Here is a 24747-nt window from a genome sequence, read left to right on the forward strand (position 1 = left end):
AATTCTTTTCTGTAGAAACATGAGGTAAAATTGAAGGTTGGGTTGGTCGAATTTTCGAAATCAATGGTGGCACCATCAAATCACAAAACGCACACATTTTCTGATTTTCAAAAGAAAGTTTTTTCAAAATTCGACCATGTATGGCCAGCATTAGATGCCCTAGCACAGTGGTCATCAACGCTGTCCTCAGGGCCCTCTAACAGGCCAGGTTTGCAAGATAAGTGAAATACATCACAGGTGATATCATTTGTTGCAATAGTCTAGTCTGCATCTCCCCAAGGTAATGCATAAAAAACCTGGAGTGTTAGTGGGCCCTGAGGACAGGGTTGATGACCACTGCCCTAGCAGATTTAGTACCTCTGTCAGTGTAAAATATATTGTCTCAACCCTCTAACTGTGACTTTCGGAGGGCAGCTTAATCTCTTAAATCGGTAGTAAACCACACTTCTTTTTTGAAATCTTGCAAGACAATTGCATAATGTGCTAGTATGCATTGCATACTAGCACATTATGCAATACTTACCTTAGAACAAAGCCTTCCAGCGGCGCCCTGTTGCTGCTGACAGAGCTTCCATCTTCACCCGTTCTTCCTTCTTGGTTTGCGTCCTCCAGCCATCTAAATGGCGGCGCTGCAGTCACGTCACTCCTGTGAATGCACAACCAAGGCTGGGGGGGGGGGGGGGGGGCGGGGATTTCCCTGGAATGCTGTGGAGTCAACCTAACCTATTAGGAGTCATGTAGAGGAAACCAGAGAGAAATTACACTTGGTACTTTGGATTTGAGGCTTGTACACACTACAGAGAGATATTCTTTGTTCATTTTTTATGTTAGCGGTTTACATCCATTTTTAAGTACAATTAATAGACCCAAAGCTGTATTGTACAAGTGACTGTAGAGCTTACTTTAAAAACTGTCAAATCTATATTTTTCACGAAAAAAAATACACTAAAATTAATTTTGGTACATACAAACACTATTTAAGCCTCAATTTTGTCATACAAAATAATTGATGAGGTAGCATTGAGTAAATAGATACCCAGTATGTGAAGCCTCAAAAATTGTGTACCTGCTAAATGGCAAAACATTATAGTACTCAAAATGGTCAATAGATGTCCCTTTAAATGCCTTTACAGCTCATCATTTTAGAGTTAACTGTCGATGAAGGAACTAAAAATATTTCTCTTATGGCCCATACACGCGATCTGAAATCATATGAAAAATACAGTTTTCGAAGGGATTGTACGATAATCAGATTTTTAGTACACAACTTTCGCTAGCCAATCACAACAGTTCATCTGATATTATCTGATGGTGCAAGCACGAAAATTTTCCCCGTACGATACCAGATCGTACGATTTTTGTTTACTCATTATACTTGTCCGAAAATACAATACAAATACAATACAAAATATGACAGCACTTCCGTTTTTTTATTCTGTCGTACGAGAATTTTCGTAACTTTAATAATCTCTTCCTTTCGATATGAGATTAGCATTGGCAAGTTCTCTATATGGTCCTTTTTCATGAAGAGTCTTTGATCCATCCGATTAAGCACATACTGATCCAACTTTTTCAGCTGGGATTTTGAGAGCTCTAAATTCGATCAGAGCTGAGCGCTTTCAGGTTTTTTGTTAGAAGAGGAGATCAGGAGAATGACGTTCACCAACTGGAAGTGGGGCGTTACCCTGCAAACACATTAAATTGATTGGGTTACTCTACAGAGAAGAAAATGAATACTTACCTTTCCCACACTACATACTGCTCCAACAAACATAAATGATCCCTTAAAGTTTATTAAAAAACTGACACTTGCGAGAGTGTCAATCTGCTGGGTCACCTCCTGCACTCTGTGGTCCCTTCCACCAATCCCAATGTCACTTCAGGGCACTATAGGGACATCAGGGTTGATGGTAGGGTCTAATGAGCTCAGGAGAAGGCACAGAAGATTGACACCCCCAGAAGTGGCAGTTTCTAAAGAGACTTCGGGGGAACAATTTGCCTCCACTGGAGTGGTTTTTGGTGGCACAATCAGCGGGAGATATAAGTATTTAGTTTCTTCTTTGCAAGTAAACCATTTATTGTGCATTTGTTTTGTGAAAGAGTTGCTTTAACACTTCAATATAATAATTTTCTATATCACACCATGTGTGCCCTGTTCTGCTGACCCTGCCCTGTGCCCTCACCATATTCCCCTTGGCCCCACTATCTCTGGCTGAATTACTTTTCCTTTTCTTTATGCTCTCCCTCTCTCTATTTCTCTCTCTCTCTCTCTCTCGCTGGGATAAGTTTTACAGATCAGACTTTTTTTTAACTCCTGCTATTTGTTATATTTTCCACTATGTCTGCCAGCCCCCACCCTCCCCCGTTGTGCAACAAAAAGTAGAAAGCACAGGCCGATACTGCTATACTTTTCATATATAAATATACATACGTCTATTACATATAGACACCTGTTTTATCGTATACACTCTTTCAGGCGTGCATGTTATTACCAGCCAGATAACTTTCGTTCCATGTTATACACATGATGAATTTCCCGTACATAGTACTTTTTTCCAGAGACAGTAAATTTGGGTGTCAGTTAATTTAAAGAGACACTGTTATCCCAACAAAATATGTGAAATTAAGGTCTAGCTCTAGCAAAGTGTTATTGTGTAAGTGAGTAGAAAATGGTTAAAATTCCTATAATTTTTTTTCTGTATATCCTGTGAAGGAGATTTTCCATCACTTCCAATATTGAAGACACAGCAGAAATTGTAGGGAATCACACCAAAGTAAAGGGAAATGTTCTCCAAGACGGACATCCTAATTGGAGGATTTACCTTCACTTTCTGTCCCAGTGACAATGGCCACCAAAGCAAACACAGGTTGAATCTAACTTTTAGGGACAAAGACAGAATAGCATCTAAGCAGCGTGATTAGGCCACAGTAAAGAAAAAAAAAAGAGAAAAAAAGCCAGGAATTAACATGAATTAAAATGAGAGTGTATTACTTCAGAGACAGTAACCAGAAAAATTGCACAGTCACTGCACAGTAAATAAGCAGTTTGATTAGGCCACAATGTAAAAGAGAGAGACAAGGTAGTTATCACTAAATACAAATTGGAGTGTATTATTTCAGAGACATTAGCCACAAAGATTGTACATATGGTGAAGAGTATGTAAACTGCTTTATTAGGCTAGAACGCAATGTAACAGGGAGAGAAAAGGCAGTTTTTATCCTGAAAAATGTGTGTAATATTTCAGAGGCAATAGCCAAAAATATTGTACAGTCCCTGCACAGTATGTCAGCAGGTTGAAGAAGAGAGAGGGGAAGGGGAAACAGGTTTTTATAATAAAATAAAAATTAAATGATTATAGTCAGAAAAAATGTACAGTCCCGGCACAAAATGCAAGGAGCTTGAAAAGGTGCAATGTAAGAAGGACATACTAGGCAGATTTTAACCACTTCAGCCCCAGAAGAATTTCCCCCCTTCCTGGGAAGAGCACGTTTTGCAATTCGGCACTGCGTTGTTTTAACTGACAAGTGCACGGTCGTGGGACATGACTCCCAAACAAAATTGATGTCCTTTTTCCCACAAATAGAGCTTTCTTTTGGTGGTATTTGATCATCTCTGCGGTTTTTATTTTTTGTGTTATAAATAAAAAAAAGCAACAATTTTGAAAAAAAAGCATTTTTTTTTTACTTTTTGCTATAATAACTATCCCCAAAAAATATATAAAAACAATCTTTTTCTTCAGTTTAGGCTGATAAGTATTCTTCTACATATTTTTGGTAAAAAAAAAATCGCAATAAGCATTTATTGATTGGTTTACACCAAAGTTAAAGCGTCTACAAAATAGGGGATAGTTTTATGGCATTTTTATTGATAATTATTTTTTTTTTTTACTAATAATGGTGGCGAGCAGCGATTTTTATTGTGACTGCGACATTATGGCAGACACATCGGACAATTTTGACACATTTTTGGGACCATTGGCATTAATGCAGCGGCCAATGCTAAAAAAATTGCATTGATTACTGTAAAAATGTCACTGGCAGTGAAGGGGTTAACCACTAGGTGCCACTGTAGGGGTTAAGTGTGTCCCAGGGAGTGATTCCAACTGTGGGGAGGAGGAGCTGTGTGTGACACGTCACTGATCACTGCTCCCGATTACAGTGTGCATGATCAGTGTCATTAACCAGAACAGGGAGATGCTTGTTTACATTAGCATCTCCCTGTTCTTCCTCTGCGATCGCGGTTGGACATTGAGTCCACAGGACCCGCGATCGCGGTCACGGAGCTCTCAGCGGGCGCGCCCTCAAGCTGCCTCTTAAAGGGCAACATACAGGTACATTAATCTGCCTGTACGTGCACTTCTGTGACGTAGAATGCGTACGACGGGACTATAAATAGCTTTCATCTCGTAATTTATTCTGAGCATGTGTGCCACTTTGTCCTTCAGAATTGTCTGCACACGATCGGAATTTAAATGATCGGATTTTGTTGTCGGAAAATTTTAGATCCTGCTCTCAAACTTTCTGTGTTGGGAATTCAGACGGAAAAAGTCTGATGGAGCCCACACACGATCGGATTTTCCGACAACAAGATCCGATCGCACATTTTCCATTGGAAAGTCCGACCGTGTGTACAGGGCATTAGTGTTACTTTGTATCATGAATTTGGCAGGAAACACATTCATTTGTGAATGATATTTCTCATATATAGATAACCAAAGAAAATAAGACTACAGAAATCCATACTGTGCTTCCACTTTTCTCATTTACATTGGAATGTCCTAATGAACAAACTCACTACAGCCAGATCTGAAAGGTGTAGTTTGGAAGAAAAAAAACTATATGAAAAAGCTGAGAGAAAAGGCTAATGTGCTAAGGGCTAGTAGCTGTCAAAAGCATGTGAACACATGTTATGTTATACCGACAGCAGATACAAAGTAGAGTTAAAAAAAATAATAATAAAACAAAAAAGAAGAAAAAGGAAAAGTACATTTAAAAATGTGTTTTATTCTATTTTTCATAATATATATGCCTTACATTTTAAAATGTTACAATTAATTAATTTAATTAAACTGATTAAATAATTAAAATAACAACAATTAAAAAAATATATAGAAAAATAAAAATAATAATAGCTTAGTGGTAAGCACCTCTGCCTGGCCTGGCAGCACTAGAGCTGTCTGTTCAAATTCCAACCATGACTCTACCTGCCTGGAGTTTACATGCTCTCTTTGTGTCTGCATGGGTTTCTTCCAGGTACTCTGGTTTCCTCCCACACTCCAAAGACATGCTGGTAGAATACTTTGCTCCCCTCCAAACTGACCCTAGTATGTATATGTATGAATGTGAGTTAGGGACCTTAGATTGTAAGCTCCTTGAGGGAAGGGACTGATGAGAATGTACAATATACTGTATATGTAAAGTGCTGTTTGGTGGTTGTAACTTGTTGGTGCTATATAAGTAACTAAAATAATTAAATTATTATTATTAAAAATAGCAGGACTATCCAGAGTTCTCATCCTCCTGCTCCTGCAGTTAGTCTACTCTGTCAGAGAAGAGCCTTTTTAAAGCTGTATTATTTGGTCCCTGCATTAGAGGTACAGTTATCAGTCAACCAAATAGATTTAGTAAAATCAGGCTGTATATGCAGTAAAGCAGGCTTGTTATACTCACTGTGGAAGTTAAGAGGTTAATCCTCTGCATTATGTAAAAAGGCTGTTTAATCCTGTCTTCTGTGATTCTCACCTTCTTCCATAGTCCCCAATCCAACAGAGCCTTAGGGGCACTTGCACATGCTCAGTTTGGTGTGTATTTAAGTTTTTTTTATTTTTTATTTTTTGGGAGTGTGACAGAGGGTCAGAGGTCATGCAAACTCATGGGACAGTCAGAGGAGAATGAAAACTAATCCTCAATATTTACTAAAATAATTGCATTTCCATGTTCTGTGTACTGTGGGAGACCAGATATTGTGAATGAAGGGTTCTGGGTTTAGTATCACTTTAAAGCTGAACTCCAGGTATGATCTTTTTTTGTAACCAATAATAACACGGTTTGTAAATGACTACTACTACTAAAAAGAACCTCAAACCTGGTTTAAGGGGGGTAAGGTTTATACCTCCTAGGCCCTGACTAAAGGGGGTGTCCTGAATATGGGAGCTATACACACAGGAGCTATAAACTACAGTCAGTACTATTCCCCCTTCCCACTGGTTAGTGGTGAATGCCAGTCAGTGGCTATCGTTGGGGCCGAAGGTCTACGTTGGTGTGCTCTAAACAGAATTTGTAATTCCAACAAAAAAGGCAATTTTTTCTGAAGACCAAATCCCTAGGGGTCCCAGAATAGGGGGAATGTTGTCTCTTTAGGCAGGAGTACAACAAAAATGGTGACTTCTGTTACTTAGCTGGAACAACTATGAAGATCAGCAGTTCAGATGACTATTTTGGGATCCCATGGGGCTGGTTGCGTGAACAAATGACATAGTCATTTGGCTACACGTTCTCAGCTGATCTGTATCCAGATTGGCCTAGGCATTTGGTCATGTGATCACCCTCTATGGGATTTTAGAACATTGTTTCGTTCAGCTAATTTAATTATTTCAAGCCTTGTTTATTTGTTTAGGAGACCGCGGTGGGCAGGGGATGAGCAGATCTTTTACTGATTTACAGACTTTTCCCCAATGATGTAATGATGGCCTGTTTGTTTTAGCCTCTGGTAGAAGAAGAGTGGAGGTGGGGCAGGGGCTTGTCTTTTGCCTATAGTCTCCTTCGAAAATTGGGGGCTATAAACAATTTTCCTGAAGCATTTTACAGCTTTGTAAAGCAAATTTTCTTTTTTTTGCCAAGTGTGTTACTTTTTCCAGCTGCAACTTGATACTTCCTATATACTACCCATGTGGAGTTTAAAATGCCTCCACGTATGCTGATACAATGTGGTACGTATATACGCAGAGACACTCCAACAGACCCTTCCATGAATCCCACTCGTAATATTGTTCTCTCCTTCTCCCCGCACAGCTCTCACACACATTCCTATAGCACTTACTCATGTGCACTTGCCATAAAAGGAGACCCAGGCAGAGGGCCTGCAATTCAGAAGAGACATTCCTGCTTTTAACCCTGTGTACTTGTACACAAAAATATAAACAAATTTCCATAAACGGTGGGAGGGAAATACAAATGGAATCTACTTCCATGCAAGACACAGCGGTGATGTAGTGGCTGGTGGAAACAACTACAGCGCCCAGCATGGGGCACACATGGAAGGGTTGAAAAGCAGCAGTAGTTGTATTTCTTTACCAGAGCAAAGATTTTGAGTCACCACCAGACAGGCAATTGGGAATTTAACCTCTTCAATACAGGGCACTATCACCCCCTCCCTGCCCAGGCCAATTTTCAGCTTTCAGTGCTATTGCACCCAGGGGTGGACTGACAACTCATGGGGCCCCCGGGCAATAGGAGATTATGGAGTCACACAGTATACACACACAGAGTATACACTCACACAATATACACATACATGTATACACAGACATGTTTCTATTGGCTGAGAAGGTACAGGAGAGGTGGGGCAGCTATAATCTCAGGATTTCGGTAAGGGACATTTCAGAGACAGATATAAAAAAACACAGATTTTTACATACTGTCCCTGGTTTTACTGAGGCTGGCAACCCTGATGGGGCCCCCTAGTGGCTCGGGGGCCCTCGGGCAGTGCCCAAGTGGCCAATGGTCAGTCTGCCCCTGGTTGCACCTTTGAATGACAATTGCGCTGTCATGCAACACTGTACTCAAATTAAATATTTAGCATTTTTTAAGACAGATAGAGCTCTCTTTTGGTGGTATTTGATTGCCACTAGGTTTTTTATTTTTTGCAAAAAAAATGAAAAATTACCGAAAGTTTTTCTTAGTTTCTGTTATAACATTTTGTAAATAAGTAATTTTTCTCCTTCACTGATGTGCACTGATGAGGCTATACTGATGGGCACTAATAAGCAGCACTGATGAGGAGGCACTGATGGCTGGCACTGATGGGTGGCAATTATGGGCACCGATAGGCAGCAATGATGGGTGGCAATGATGGGCACTGATAGGCAGCACTGATGGGTAGGGATGAGCTCAGGCGTGTTCACACACTCCACGTGCAGAGCCCGCCAGGAAGTTGGCATATCGCTGCGCTAATCACAGGCAGTGAGACATTGCCCGATCTCTGCAGCCGCACATCAGGGCAATGTCTCACTGCCTGTGATTAGCGCAGTGCTGCGCCGCCTTCCTGGCGGGCTCTGCACGTGGAGCATGCGAACAGGCCTTACTAATGGCCACTGATAAGCAGCACTAATGAGGCGGCACTGATGGTACTAATAAGCTGCACTAACGGGCACTGATATGTAATTATGAGGGTACACTGATAAGGCGGCACTGATGAGCACTGATAGGCAGCATTGATATGATGCACTGATAGGCACTGACATGCTGCACTGATGGACACTGATATGATGCACTGATAGGCACTGACATGCTGCACTGATGGACACTGACATGCTGCACTGATGGACACTAATATACTGTACTGATGGGGCTGCACTGATCATCGGTGTAAATGTCCCCTGTAACTGGAAAGCCGATTATTGGCTTTCCTTTCCTCAGACACTGACAGTGCTGAGGAAAGGAAATGCCGATAACCAACATTTGTTTACATGTGATCCGCTGTGATTTGACATGGTCAATCACATGGTAAAGAGCCTATGTTATTGGCTCTTTGTGCCCGTAGTCCAGCTTTAACCCCCCAAAAAGCTCAAAGTTCCATTTAGTGCAGAAGTTGGCTCAGTCATGCTATTAAAATGGCAAGGGATCGATCGCTACACACAAATGGCTACTTTGGTGTGAGCTACTCAAGCAGCATGTAGCTTCCTTTAATACTTAGCACACATATTGTGTAATCGTGTACACTTCATCATGCTCATTTTTAGTTTATATATTTATTTAATTAACTATTTATTTAGTTTTTAAGCCATTTGTTCCATTTACATAGCAATTGATCAGCACTTTTGATTATTTAATAGCACTTAGTAATTTAGAAAACAGTGACATCTTCCAGCATGCACATAGTTGATAAAAAGAGGTATCTTTTCCATATCCCCATTACTTTATTCTATTAGAATTTAAGAGGGACATTTTCAGTCTTTTTACGGCACCTATTGCAATCAACATCAGCGAAAAAAAGAAAACGAATATAAACAATTTTATGAAATCACATATACACCAGCATTTATTTAAAAAATGTGATGTGTTAAAAATTAAGGAAAATAATGTAATAATATATTTTACGTAATCATTTCAAAAACGTAAAGGCATCATTTACACTTTTATGTTGGGGGAGGTATGGTAAAAACATGTGACAGCAGAGTGGGACCATGGGGCTTTGCAATGCAGCGCAGCAAAAATTATCCCCATTCAACTGAATAGAACGCAATGCATGCAGCTGTGGTGCAGTAGTGTACTCATTAGTACAGCGAGCTCCTTCTAAGCTCCCTATTTTTTTTTTCGTTCAGCTAGCTGCTCAGCCTGTTCTGTGAAAAAGGAAAAGAAAGGCGCATAGCCTGTTGCACGAATAATTGAAACGAAGAGGTTATTGTAAACACAAAGAATATATACTACGTATAATAGTTGGCTAACGTGTTTCGAGGGTTATCCTCTTCATCAGAGCCTTAGAGAGCCAAATCTAGTCTGTGTTTACATGTATAAAAGTAGATATAGATAGAGGAAGCTGGATGGGTAGTGTACCACTACATGGGTGCTATAGTGTTGCAAGCGAATTCTCTTTCGCTGTAAGGGGTATCTTTCCACATCTCAGCACTCTCAGTACAGTAGAGATGATGTGTCGATGCAGGGCCGTTTGTTAATTGCTCTTAGTCTTAAAACCCCAGTGGTTGGTTCCGGTATTGCAGCCGAAGGTCTATGGATGTGTATCCACGTCCTTGTTAGGCTATGCTGAATGACTCCCCTGCGCTGTGGCTGTGTGTTGTCTCCTACCAGGCTACAGCCATGTTGTGCTTCTGGATTCCTGGTGGAGTGGGAGTGAGCAACTGCGCAGTATGGCTGTGTGACCTTTATACAGGAAGTGTTCCTCCCTTGACATGGAGCACAATAGAAGGGGGGCTGGCTACTGCACTCCGATTGCTTCTACTGTGCTGATGCTGAGGCTAAACAGCAGGGACACTGTCTGTGCATTTTACCAGGATGCTCTGGGGGGGGGGGGGGTTGAACACCCCTGACCCTCTCTTATCTATGCCCCTGCAAGTTTGAAATGCTGGAGCATAATTGTCGCTCCATGACAGGAAGTGCTAGAACTACCATCATGGCAGGATCTCCAAATGTATTTTGTTTTATTAAAACTTCCCTGAGATATTTATTTTTAACAAATTATGCAAGCTGGAGTTTGCTTTTTACATGGCACACCACAGTACATGGCATATGCACTGTGGTGTTGTATAGTGCAGGTGCATTGCAGGATATTATGCTTGGCCATTGGGGCATACTTCACATCATGACTTAACGGGGGAGATTTACTGAACCTGGTGTACACAGAATCTGTTGCAACTGTGTATGGTAACCAATTATGTATTGTCAAAAGCTTTATTGAACAAGTTGAACTTAGAAGCTGATTGGTTACTATGCGCAGCTGTACCAGATTCTGTGTGCAGCAGTTTTAGTAAATCTCCCCCAATGTGTGTTGCAGTAATGTGCAATAAAACACACTTTTTGCATGCTTGCTGCAATGCCCAGCCTTAAAAAAGGAGGTCCCTCTAAAAGGGGGTTAGTTAGTAGTTGTGAGATAGACATTTGGCATGAGCAAAAGGTATGGCCATCACCACCTAAGACATATTTTTAGAATTTAGAATTAGGCAGCCCAATCTTCCCAACTTCCAACATGCAAACTTTCCCCAGCTCTCAGAGACTATTCAAACCAGGGGATTAGAATGGCAACAAGGCAACTGGCTTTTCCAGAAGGAGTGGGCTATATTAGCAGCCTCCGTTGTTCTGTGAGTATATGCACACGCATATAGGTGTAACATTATCTCACTCCAGTGGGTCAGGTATGGGCCACAAGGTATATAGTAAGAAATATGCACCAGGTGGGGGTCTGTGCAGCTGCAAGTCTGAGCACAGACAAAGCCTGTGGGGGGAAGTGTGATGGATGTCATACGTGGACTCTTTGAGCCGAAGCTGACAGAGAGTGGCTCAGGCTCCTCTACCGGTATAAGAGGGAGATGGATGAGGAATAGTCAGTTAGCTATGTATTACACAGGGAGATGACAGAGGACAAGCAGCAATGTAATGGTGGTGGTAGATGCAGAGCCCAATGATTAAATGTTTGGTAAGACATACACTGGTCTGGTTGTTAAACTTGTGTCAGGTAACCCTATCTTGGAAGATACAGCTTTTAAAACAGCGTTTCAAACAGTATTGAGAAATTATAGAATGCAATGGTGAGTCCTGAACTCTTTGCTAGAGGAACTCTGACAGCACTAACAAGGATCTAACCAAGCCATTCTCCAACTAGGGTTTCCTGGAACCATAGGGTTCCTCCATAAGTTGCTAGGGGTTCCTTGGGCTGTGGCTAATTAACCTTCCATTTAATGGTGTCTCCATAGTGACATCCAGGTCCATCCTCACTTGGCAGAGCCAGCAAAATGATGCCAATGGCCATTTTAGCTGGCTGTAATGCCCCGTACACACGAGCGGACTTTTCGACATCCAAACTCCGACGGACTGAGTCCGGCGGACTATCCGATCGTGTGTGGGCTGCAACGGACTTTAGCGAAGCTAAAGTCTGACGGACTTTAGAAATGAAGCATGCTTTAAATTTTCCCGACGGAACTCCGCCGGACCCGGTCCCCTTTGAAAAATCCGCTCGTGTGTGTGCTACTCCGACGGACTAAAACCGACGCTAGGGCAGCTATTGGCTACTGTCTAGGAACTTCCTACGTCGAATCCAGTCGTACGTCATCACGTTCGACTCCGTCGGAGTTTGGTGTGATGGTGTGTGGTCAAGTCCGTTCGGTCGAAAAGTCCGCCAGAACTCCGGCGGAACTCCGGCGGAACTCCTTTGGAGGTCTGTCAGACTTAATCCCTCTCGTGTGTACGGGGCATAAGGGTGGTATTTTGACCACCACTGTAAAGGCATTCATCCCACTGACTATCAATGTTGGGCAATTTTCTCAAGGACTCCTGAATAATTTTGCTTTTTCAGTGCTTCCATGAGGCTTGAAAATTACTTTAAGGGTTAATCTGGGAAAAAAGTTGAAAAAGGTCTAACCTGTCTCTATTTTACAGTATGTCCAGTAACATTGTAATGCCTCTTCCATGCTGTTCTGGTATGAATGTACACACACATACATGGAGGCATTGGTTGACCTGCTCTTCATTTAGGCTTGCCAAAGGCCGCTCAGCTGATGCAAGAGACTGGTAGTGAGACATTTTTTCATATTCTCTTTATACTTGGAGTGCCAAAACCCCAAATGATCTTCTTGGCAGCTGTTTACATACGCCACACAGTTGTTAGGAGAAAACAAATCAATTTCTGAGGAGTTAAAGCGGAGGTCCACCCTAAAGTGGACCTTCCGCTCATCGGAACCCTCCCCCCCTCCGGCGCCACAATCGGCACCTTTCAGGGGGGAGGGGGGTGCAGTTACCTGGATAATCCAGGTAACTGCACCCACTTCCGGGATAGCTCTCTGCGGAAAGGGGCGTAACTTACGCCCCTTTCCGCAAGTGCCCACCCCTTCCCGCAAGTGCCCCGCTGCCTGCTGGGAAACACACAGATCCCAGAGGCAGCGGGGAGCGTCCTTATTGCGCAGCGCGATTCGCGCATGCGCAGTAGGGAACCGGGAAATGAAGCCGAAAGGCTCCATTTCCTGATTCCCATACCCAAGATGGCGGCGGCAGGACCCGACAGACGACCTAGAGATCGGCTTGGGGTGCCGACATCGCGGGCGCGCTGGACAGGTAAGTGCCACTATTTTAAAAGTCAGCAGCTGCAGTATTTGTAGCTGCTGGCTTTAAAAAAAAAAAAAAAACGCAGAGTCCCGGTGGACTCCCGCTTTAAGTGGTCATCCACGCAGAGATCTTCCGGAATGTTGGAAGATCTCAATATCAGCCTGTAGGTATCCCCTATATTGTTTACAGTCATCCAATCATCACAAGCAGTTTAAAGCTGATATCTAGGAATAAAACTTTAACGTTGTTATAACCCTCACATTTATCCAGTGAAGTGAACAGCCTCAGATGATACACAGAGATTAAATGAATCCTCCTACCTAGGTTTTACTTGTTTATCTGCAGTCTTCTCCTCTCTACACACCTTCAAAGGGGCAGATTGTGTTAAAAAAAAACTTTCTTCATCTGTCAGGAGCAGAGAGGAGGCAGAGAGGCTGCAGTTAGTGTGTGAGAGCTGATTGGAGGAAAGGTACGCACACCCCTCCTCCATACAGCAGAACTGTGTTCTGAATAGGCAAGCTCCCTATTGAGCTCTCCTCTCCCTCCTTCTCGACACAAATCTTTCTCATGTGTCTGGAAAACTTCTCATAAGTGACTCATACTTATATCAGAGGAATGAAGCACCAGAGAGAAATGACATTTGGAGCTCTGGAGGGAGATAAGTAAACACTACAGATATATGTTCTTTGCTCAGATTCCATGACTGAGGTTTAAAACAATTTTAATGTAAATATATTCCTTAATAGCTACAGAAGATATAAATTCACTTTGTGTGCACCAAATGCCTTTGAAACCCAATTATTACTTTGTAAAAGTTGTGACATCACTAATGTACTGTACATAGCCTGTGCATAGAGCAGAGGTGTGGGAGGGACCCAGCAGGCTCTACCTGCTTGAAACTACCTGCAGAAAACTACAGGGGTTGTGGGTCGAATACAGGACCTGCACAAGAAGTGAGGGCAGCAGTTATTTGGAATTGTTTGACTGGTAAGGAAAAGTGTACATATTACGTGCTTATCTAATCAACCCTTCAGAGGGCAGACTCAGTGGCAGCATACGCAGCTCTCATTTGAGCTGCAGCCTTATGTGACTGGCATTAATCCTGCTCGAAGATTAGCGTCCCAGTGAAGAGTGCTTCCTATATCGAACTCCACAGCTCCCACTGAATTCAGTAGACCCAGCTGTAATACCTACACTACAGGTCAGACCAGGATCGGACTGACCATTCGGGCACTCGGGCACTGCCCGAGGGCCCCATGCCACTAAGGGACCCCATCAGTGTTGCCAGCCTCAATAAAACCAGGGACAGTATGAAAAATTCAGTGTTTTTTTTTTTTAAATCTCAAGATTATAGCTGCCCCGCCTCTCCAGTACCTTTTCAGTGTGTGTGTGTGTATTCTGCGTGTGTATATAGTGTGTCTATGTGTGTGTATGTATGTGTGTGTGTGTGTGTGTGTGTGTATATATGCTGTGTGGCCCCATGATCTATTTCCTGGGGGCCCCATAATCTCCTATTACCCGGGGGCCCTATAATATTCTCCTATTGCCCGGGGGCCCCATGAGTTGTCAGTCTGCCCCTGGGTCAGACCATTAAGCTGGCCACACATTTTTTTTTTCAGTCAGATTCCTTCATCCACACAATTGAGTTGGATGGAGGAATACCCCCTACCCTAGGACATTGTATGCTGACAGCAGAAAAGCACTGATCGGTGGCCACAGCTGATTATCAATATATTCTGACATTGTCAATTTTTTTTCCAATTTTTCCAATTTTTGAAGATGTCCCTTCAACAGAAGTCGATTAAACAATTGACTTCTTTTATGCGGGGATGGCCACACTCACGCTTATTTGGGGGGTAGGGCTTATATTGCAGTCATCACCGACAATCACGCTAGGTCTTTTTTTCGGGGAAACAGGGTATGACTATGTCCATTAGACAGGCCTTGTTGGAGATATAGTATTTTCTTTTCTTATAGAATGCAAGCATTTTTTTTTAACATTTCTACTAGTTATGTCATGTTGGGGGGGTGTAGTGTTCTATGGCTGTATAGAGTTTATTAGAATGGCATTATGACCAGCACTGTTGGCCAAGTAATGTTGAATGTGTGGCATGTGAAAAAAATGTATAATGCTCCAATGGTCAATCCAAGTGTGAGATTAAGTATGGCTCTATAGAGTATAAGGGCCCTTTTATTCAGTTTTTAAGGCGGAACCATCAAACTCTCCAGTCACCTCTATGGAGTGGTGGGTGTCAACGGACATCTGACTTGTTAATGACGACATCCAATCCAATCCTATACACTAAAAACAAACCGATTGTGATCCATTCTCCATCCGTCTGGCAGATCAGATCGGATGCCAGTCGGGTGTAAACGGACAGGCAGCCCTTTTACATCCGACTAGAGAGCGGGCAATGTCTGTGTCTGCTCTGCATAAGCAAAGTGCACATGGACTAGCCACCTGCCTGTTCAGCAGGGATCAGTGAACAGATTCCCTACTGAGCAGATGGACTCCAACGGAGCTCGTCCCATCTGTAGGGGGCCTAAGATAATTTCTTTATATTCATTGGTCGGGTCATGTTGGAGATGGCGTTCTGGGTCTCTACTGAGAACTGTGTTATGCTTATGTTCAGTTGTCAGGCCATGTAGAGAGGGTTGGTGTTGCATAGGGTGCGATTGAATGGTATAATAGTTGTGTTACTTTGTCTGCATAAGTTGTGTCAATGGAAATATATGTTGTCTACTGGTCAGATGTTGCTGAAAGGGTGTAATGTTCTTTGTCTGAAAAGGGTAAGGTGTCCGAAGTCTGATGTGCATAGAGAATAATAAAATTATGTCAGGATCATGTCTCCAGTGGTCAGGTCCTGTTGGTAGGTGTAATATTCAATATTTGGATAGCGTATAATAGAATGGATTTCATTAGGATCATGTCCAGTGGTAAGGTTGTGTTGGTGGGTGTAGTATTCAATGTTTGGATAGAGTATAATAGAATAGATGGAATTATGATCATATCCAGTGGTCAGATCGTGTTGGTGGATTTAGTGTTCTATATCTATATAGAGAAAAATAGAATTCAGATAATTATGATCACATCCAGCGGTCAGGACATGTTGGCGGGGGGGGGTCGTTTTTCATGCCTGTATAGGGTACAATAGAATATTACTGTGATCATGTCCAGTGATCATGGCATGTTGGAGACACAATATTCTGTGTCCATGTAGAGCATAATAAAATTGTAATAGGATCATGACGCCAATGGTCAAGCCATGTTGGAGGCTTGCTATTCTATGTCTTTCTGGAGCATAATAGAGGTGTTAAATAATCAGGTCCAGTGGTCAAGTTATGCTGTTACATAAAAAATCTGTCCGAGTTACCCAATTAAAAGCCATTATTTCTATTTGTAATCCAGAAACATGGTATAAGACAGAACATGGCTTGAACTGAAAGAGCCTGGAAAATCTGTGGCTTTTATGAATGATGAATCTGTGCCTTAGGCAGCTTGTATTTGACATTCAATTTTCTTGGTGGCCTTTTCAACCTTTTCAAGGACATGTCCATATCACTAAATCTTAACCTCCAGTTCCAAGAAGCTACGTATCCTACACCCTGGTATACAGTGGTCTGCTATTCATCAAGGTCCCTGTTCCCAGGATACAGTTTATGTGAATCCTCACCACTGTAAGGTACTTGGCAATTTTCTTGAGTTCAAGCATACATAAGACTTATATGCCAACAGTTGATCGTGTAATCATATTTATTCAAAAAAATACCTTTTCAGTAAACTCATTTTACAATTTGTACAAATTAAAGCCACATATTCCCTTATTTCCTCTTTGTAGCCTATCTGCAGAGTTCTTTCAAGACTTATTGACAAAAAATAACATTTTGTTGAAAATTAGAAAGCCAGGCTAGGACAAAACCCGTAAAGGTTTAAGCCCTTGTACACACGGTCGGACATTCCGACAACAAAATCCGTTGGATTTTGTCCGAAACTTGTGTTGCATACACATGGTCAGACAAAGTTGTCGGAAAATCCGATCGTACGTAACGTGATGATGTTATTTCGTTACGACGGGACTACGTTCAGGCTAGTAGCCAATAGCTTTGGTCTAGGAATTTGATCTGAGCATGCGTGGCACTTTGTCCGATCAGAATTCTCTACACACAATCGGACAAAGTCCGATTGGATCATGTTGTTGGAAAGTTTTATAGCCCAGCTCTAAAACTTTGTCCGCCGGATATTCCGATGGAAACAGTCCGATGGAGCCCACACACAGTCGGATTATCCGACAACACGGTCCGATTTGACATATTCCGTCGGATAGTCTGACCGTGTGTACAAGGGCTAAGAGAGGCTTTGAATACCTGTAAGCCCCTGTACACACGGTCGGAGATTTCGACAACCAAATTCGTGGTATTTTGTCAGTCGGATCTTGTCCGAAACTGTTGCATACACATGGTCGGACAAAGTTGTCGAAAAATCCGATCTTTCAGAACGTGATGACGTAATTTCGTTATGATGGGACTACATTCAGGCTAGTAGCCAATAGCTTTGATGTAGGAATTTGATCTGAGCATGCGTGGCACTTGGTCCGATCAAAATTCTCTACACATGATCGGAGTATGTCCGATCGGACCAGTTTGTCTGGAAATATTTCCAACAAGTTGGAAAATTGGGTCCGACGGATATTCCGACTGAATCAGTCCAATGCATACCACACACAGTCGGATTATCCGACAACACGGTCCGATAGGACACATTCCGACGTATTTTCCGACTGTGTGTACAAGGGCTAAGAGTTCATTGCCACTATCTCAGTAGTAGATCTTGCAGACTCATCACCTAAAGCTAAAATATCAGATTCAAATTAGTGATGCTGTTTTAGACATTCAAAAATGTTCTATGTCTGTTTCCATTTGGGTTTCCATTTCTCTGTTACTGCAACCTTTTAATATTCCATTATAAAATAAAAATGACTTTTAAATGAAATGTAAAATGTATATGACAAGGTGCTATTTCATTACAAGCATAAGGTAAGAGAGAAGAAAGACAGATTGAATAAATACTTCATTGTACAGATGAGTTTCTTTTGTCAAGTTTTTCTTAGCACAATTTTCCAGTAGAGATGGGCTGGGGACAAGCTAAAACCTGCGGGAGCCTAGAGGGCTGCTAGTGCTTATTCCTTGTGGCTTTAAGACTTGACTTTGAGAAGGGGGTAGGCGTGCTCTTAAATTGGGCAAATATTAAGCATATTTTACTTCTTGGCCTGAGGACACATCCAGAAGAGAATCCACAGCTCTCGGAAAAGCTGCAATGCTTGTACTTTATCCAGACTAAAAGGAGGATAGATCTACCATCTCTGCTATAATTAAGGTTTAAATGGGAAACTCCAGAAATCATAAATAAAAGATAAGTGCTCAATAAGTAGACTATACAGTGTTGGCACTCCTCCTCAATGCATAGGTTAGACACACATGTTTAATTCCAGCTCAAACTTTTTTTAATATTGCATGGAGTGTAAAAAAGTTAGAACCTATGTAAGCTATGCTGTTGTGTCCCTCATTGGTGAGATTTCCTTATATTTTAATCCCCAGGGACACAACAGGAAGTAGCTATCTCTCCAAAATTGGACTGTATTAGTCTATGACAGCTATTCTCAACCTTTTAAATAAAGAGATACCCTTGAAATAACTTTCCAGTCTCAGGGAATCCCTGTTAAAAATTGCTATATGGACAACTCATGATACATTAGTGATGGTCATTGGGAAGAATTACCCTCTTACAGACAGATAAAAAGATCATTGATTTTAGTGGAAACTTATCTGAGAGGCAGAATTTGCTAATTGCTCAAGGAACCCCTAGCAACCTGTGGATGAACCATGGACCCCTGGTTGAGAAACCCTGGCCTATGCATTATAATTAAATGTTCCTCTTTCAAAGGGAAATAAGTAATACATTGGTAGTAGTAAGTAATTCATGAAAATGTGTCTTTTTCATTTCTTTACAAAATTAGTTTCTCAGAAGTACTAAATCTAATGTTTAATATTAGCCGTATACCCAGGCCTAGTTTTAGCTTATTGACGTGACTTTAGGGTTAGAGCTATCCTGAGTGCTAGTCTAGCTACAGTGGCACTTGGCAAAACCAGGTCTCGATATTTACATATTATAATATATATATATATATATATATATATATATATATATATATATATATATATGTATATATATATATATATATATATATATATTATTTTTTCACTATGCTCCTATGAGTATTTTTGGTTGAACTCAGCAGGAGAACCAGGGGGTTGCAAGAGATGCTGATCATTGTCATGAGCATGGGTTAAGGCTTGAGTTGGGACCGAACCCAAGTTTGTCCAAACCCAGTTCACTCACTACCCTTCAATATCTGATGCTTCCAAAAGTACTATGCTACATATTTGATGGAATTGTCCCCCCCTCCCCCATACGGAGATTATGGCAACGTATTTTTGATCCGTACTGTAAACTGATGGCAACTTCTATCCAGCCCTTCCCTGAAGTAGCACTATTATCCATGTTGCCTGGACCCTTCGAATCCACAAGAGAAGATGTTTTTCAACATTTTCTTGCCACGGCCAGGGAGCGGTCATACCTCGCCACTGGAAGACAACTACTGTACCTTCCCTGGGAGAGTGGGCTACCTAGCTGGACTCTATCAGAGACCTTGAATGGCTGTTGGCACAGGAGGCAGGAAAGGAGGGTCAGTTTTCCCTTACCTGGACCGCATGGTCTGTGCTTCAGTACTCCTCCGAGTTTATATCATGGGCAAAAAGTGACAATGCACCCATTTCTTCGTACACATGATGAAATGTATTTTCTGCATGATCTTATCTTGCTTTTCTATTTTGTCTGGTCCATATTTCCTCCTTTATCTTTGTTATTCCCCCTTTGTTTCCTTTCTTCATATTCAACAAAGCATCATTAAGTATTTTGATGTAAGACCCTCTCAGCATCTACTTCATGTAAATATGGTTATCATATATTTCACATCGTTTGGATTTCCATTGTGTCTACACTTGAGCCTATAATAAAGTTTTAGTAAATCAACCCCATTGTCTAAATACAAACTCCCGATCCCAAACCTTGCCTTCTACTAGACCAAGTCTGCTGGGGTTCATGAAAGACTGAATTGATGGACGTTTTTTTTTTTAATGAGGTCCAAATCTCAAAAAAAAAAAGAAAACCTGAAAAAAAAAATAATAAACTGCAAGACAAAGGCATAATGAGCATACTAGGTCATTATGAAATACTTACCTTAGAACGATGCCCTGGATTGGTGCCGGCACATTGCTGACAGGGCCAACATGTTTCCCGGAGTTACTTCTGGGTTCTCTGGCTCCAGGGCTATGATTGGCCGGAGATGCGATTACATCACTTCCGCACATGCGCATGGGATTTGCCAGTCACGGCACGGGCCCTGAAGAAACGGCACAAGCAGGCCATTCCCTCAGTGTGCATGCGCTGGTGACACAACGCATACAGTAAATATCTCCTAAACGGTGCAAGTTTAGGAGATATTTACAGTACCTTCAGGTAAGCCTTATTATAGGCTTACCTGTAGGTACAATTAAAGAGGGAGACTTTACTTCTTCTTTAGGCCCCTTTCACACATGCTGATGGTATGTCCGTATTTCATCCATCCGTTTGCGGATGAAATACGGACATCCATTCATCCCTATGGGATAGCGGGTGTCTGCGGATGAGCATCCGCAGACACCCGCTATTGTCCGCCTCCGCAAATGTCCGATTCTGCAGACGGAGGAAAATCCTATTTTTCTGTCCGTCTGCAGAGCGGATCGGATGAACACGGACACACGGTCCGTGCTCGTCCGATCCCCATAGAGGAGAGCGGAGAGCTGACAGGGCGGTCCCCGCACAGTGTGCGGAGACCGCCCTGTCCGCAGCCGGCTCAGCGGGGACAACGGAGCGATCCCCGCTGAGCGAGCGGATCATCACGGGGCGGATCTTTACTGATCCGCCCCGTGTGAAAGGGGCCTTAAGGTCTAGTTAAAATGTAAAGCTTGGCAGATATAAAGGCATTAATTGATGCAGTTCTGCAATAGTTATACATCATTACAATATTTATTTACATTTTAAATTGTAATGTGACTTTTTATCAGCCTAATGCAGTCCATATACAACATAGATCAGACTGGGATAGGGAGAAGCAGAACAAGGAGCCAATCAGCTGTGCTCATGCGCTAACAAAGAGCATGCTGATGGGGGGAGAGGGCAAAGCAACAAAAAGATGACCTCATCATCAGGATATTGCTTCACTTTCACTGGCCACTCATTTGCTGGTGGAGGGGACATGTAGGACCTGTAGTATTTTTTAACTGCAGCAGAAAAATCAGGTCTTGTGCTCTGATAAACAGGACTGTGCTGTGTAAATCTCAGAACTGGATGAACAGATAGACAAATCCTCTGGCAGATAAATCAGCAACAATGCATGTTTTTCAGTGTGCGAAGTTCAGCTTTAACCCTTTAAAGTCCACATTTTTCCATGAGTTAGCGTGACTCAAAATGTGCGCTACCAAACAGTGGAGCAGATCGTTAAAGAGTTAACTGTATTTAGGAAGACAGCGACTGACCAGTCATTTAGGTTGGTTTTCTAAATGCAAATAGACTGTGCACTTTGCAAGTGCAGTTGTGCTCTGCAAGAGCAGTTGCTCCAGGGCTCAGTAAATGAGGGGGAAGCTCTGCTGGCTTTCATCATCCAATCAAGTGGCAGCAATAATGCTGTTTTTTTATATTTTCCTTGCATGTGATTGGGTATGTGAAGCGCCATCTTATTTACTAAGCCCTGGAACAAATGCCCTTGTAGAGTGAAAATGCACTTGCAAAGTACACAGTGTATTTGTCTATAGTAAATCCACCCCATTGCCTTCTATGAACCAGGAGTAATGCTGGTCTTGCACTTTCCCTGATTTTGGGGGTTTCCTAGTGTCAGATTCATCCCAATGATATAACCCTGTACAGGACCACACCACAACTACACACGTAGGGGTTGGTTAACTAAAGGCAAATAGACTGTGCACTTTGCAAAGTGCAGTTGCATTCTTAAAGAGCCGTTGCTCCAGAGCTTAGTAAATGAGCAAAAGGCCTGATGCCTTCCATTAACCAATCATATGCAAGAAAAAATGCTGTTTTTTTTTTTCTTTTCCTTAATTGTGATTGGGTATTCTTTGCAAACTGAAGCTTTACCTCATTTACTAAGCTCTGGAGCAACTGCACTTGCAGGGGGCAACTGCACTTTGCAATGTGCAGTCTATTTACCTTTAGTAAATCAACCCTTAATTGTTCTCTTGCTGCAACCCGAGCTTTTATTACATTCATAATCAGTTGTATTCATTTATTTAGGCAGCTGCTCACTTTAAAAAATGATCCTCATTCTTAATTCGAATATATTTAAGGGAGATGGTACATCCTCGGGAATCTCTGCATTACTGTAATTCTGCTGACTGTACATCTACCACGTCTGCAGCTTCCTACAGGAACTGTTAACACGTTACATGGTATCAGAAGTCACAACGGGGAGTTTAAACCTTGCATGGTAGATGGAAAATTCATTCTCTGGTATTTGGAGGACGTATCAGCATCAGATAGAAACACAAGATTGTTTTCTCTCCTGTGCAGAATTCCGTTTAGCTTCCTCGCTGGAGCAACTGTGAAACCGATCTATAAAATTAGAAAAAACATTGGGGGTTATTTACGAAAGGCAAATCCACTTTGCACTGCAAGTGCACTTGGAAGTGCAGTCGCTCTAAATCGAAGGGGTAGATCTGAAATAAGGGGAAGCTCTGCTGATTTTATCATCCAATCATGTGCAAGCTAAAATGCTGTTTTATATTTTCCTTGCATGTCCCCCTCGGATCTACAGTGACTTTACTTTCAAGTGCACTTGCAGTGCAAAGTGGATTTTCCTTTAGTAAATAACCCCCATTGTCTGTGGTAACCGATCACAGGCTAGATGTCATTTTCCTCTACGCACTGGGATCTGATTGTCAGCTGTGGGCAATATAAAACTTTCCTTTCTTCAAATATATTCATCAGAACAGACCCCTATAGCACCAATCTATTACACAGCACTACATGTGTTAATATCACTCTCTGTATGCATAGGAGCTCACAATCTAATGTTTTTTTTTTTTTACTCGTGTGCAAACTTGGAGCAATTATGGGTGATGCAACTTTTTTGTTTTTGATAGAGTAACAAATGGATAACACCACTGTCAGACATTTTTTGCCCCACCAGGGAGATTTCCCTTCACTTCCTGTCCTTGGGACACAACAGAAAGTAAGAGAAAATCTCTCCAAAGCAAGGGAACTCTTAAGCTAGCCATGCACTGCAAATTTTAGCCAGTTCCAAATGAAAGTGATTAGTAGGGGGCATTGCAGTGGCCCATCCATTAGGGGCGCCTGAGCACCACACCCTAATCCATGGATGCCACCCCCTAATCATGCTCTATCCATCTCTGCCGCCACCCCCTATTCATGCTCTATCCATCTCCGCTGCCACCCCCTATTCATGCTCTATCCATCTCTGCCGTCACCCCCTATTCATGCTCTATCCATCTCTGCCGTCACCCCCTATTCATGCTCTATCCATCTCTGCCGTCACCCCCTATTCATGCTCTATCCATCTCTGCTGCCACCCCCTATTCATGCTCTAGCCATCTCTGCCGCCACCCCATATTCATGCTTTATCCATCTCCGCCGCCACCCCCTATTCATGCGTCCAGCCACTTTCAGGATGCCGGGTGCCTGAATTACAGCGGTGGGGGTGTTTTTTTAAGCACCTGATTAGAGGCGGAGGCTCTAATAGGCTTCAAAATAGGGTGGACTCGTGGCACAGAATATTGCGCTATGAACACACCCTGGTGTTACAATAGTAAATGAATATTCCATGTTGCAACACTAATCCTCCCCCCGGCCAATCGGGAAGCGGGTCTGATACCTTTCACCCAATTGGCTGAAAGGACAGGCGATCCTATTGGATGCCTAGGAGGAGACGGCGATGCATGGAGGAAGCGAGCAGGAGGGAGGAGGAGAAGACACAGTAGCCGCTACCCAATGCCTGTGGCAGCCTGATGTCTGCCAAAACAAAAGAGCAGCTTTCTTCAGAAAACATAAACAAATAGTCCATAATCCTGGTATAATCAAAACGAAATAATGGCTCACCGAAAATATACCAGTCCCACACTTGGGTTTAGAGTTCCCGTCTGCTTTGGGGTACAAGAAAAGTCGCAAGAGCTCAGCAAAAACAGAATCTCAGTCTCCAGATAGTCGACACTTGTTCATATCTGTGAACCACTCACAGACACGTTCTGACTCCTTCTTACAGTTTTTAAGCCTTCCTTGCAGGTGAGATTTTAGGACCCTTTTTAGGACCAAAGCCCCTGCATTCAGGGTTTGGGGGCTTTTTCCCACCTAAAATCTCTTCAAGTCTCTGAATTCTGGGTCCCAATTAGGACTTACCAATTCAGAGAGTACTGAAATCGGTCGTTTCCTCTCTGACCGGACTACCACAGAACATCTCACCATGGTGGATGAACCTGCATACTAAAGAAATGAGAAAGGGATGTCACTATCTTGCAAAAGGAATCGCATATTAATCAATCAGTGATCAACAAAGTAATTTCCAACAAAGGGAAAAAGCCAGGTGGCGCAATGAGGTCAGAGCGAATCTCCAGGCAAACAACACCCAGAAACCT

At 42.3% G+C, this 24747-nt stretch overlaps 1 long non-coding RNA gene across 1 annotated transcript in view; it reads right to left on the reverse strand.

The window, feature by feature from the left end:
• Positions 1-1409: 1409 nt before the first annotated feature.
• LOC143934926 (uncharacterized) overlaps positions 1410-24747 on the reverse strand; it is a 28621-nt gene continuing 5283 nt past the window's right edge. The window contains exon 2 of the long non-coding RNA XR_013263432.1: positions 1410-1685. This is a non-coding gene — a long non-coding RNA (uncharacterized LOC143934926). The remainder of the gene's footprint in view (positions 1686-24747) is intronic.

This window comes from Lithobates pipiens, unplaced genomic scaffold (genome assembly GCF_037356315.1).
Source record: "Lithobates pipiens isolate NorthernLeopardFrog02 unplaced genomic scaffold, aLitPip1_a1.2 Scaffold_28, whole genome shotgun sequence".
In the NCBI taxonomy this organism is placed as follows: Eukaryota; Metazoa; Chordata; class Amphibia; order Anura; family Ranidae; genus Lithobates; species Lithobates pipiens.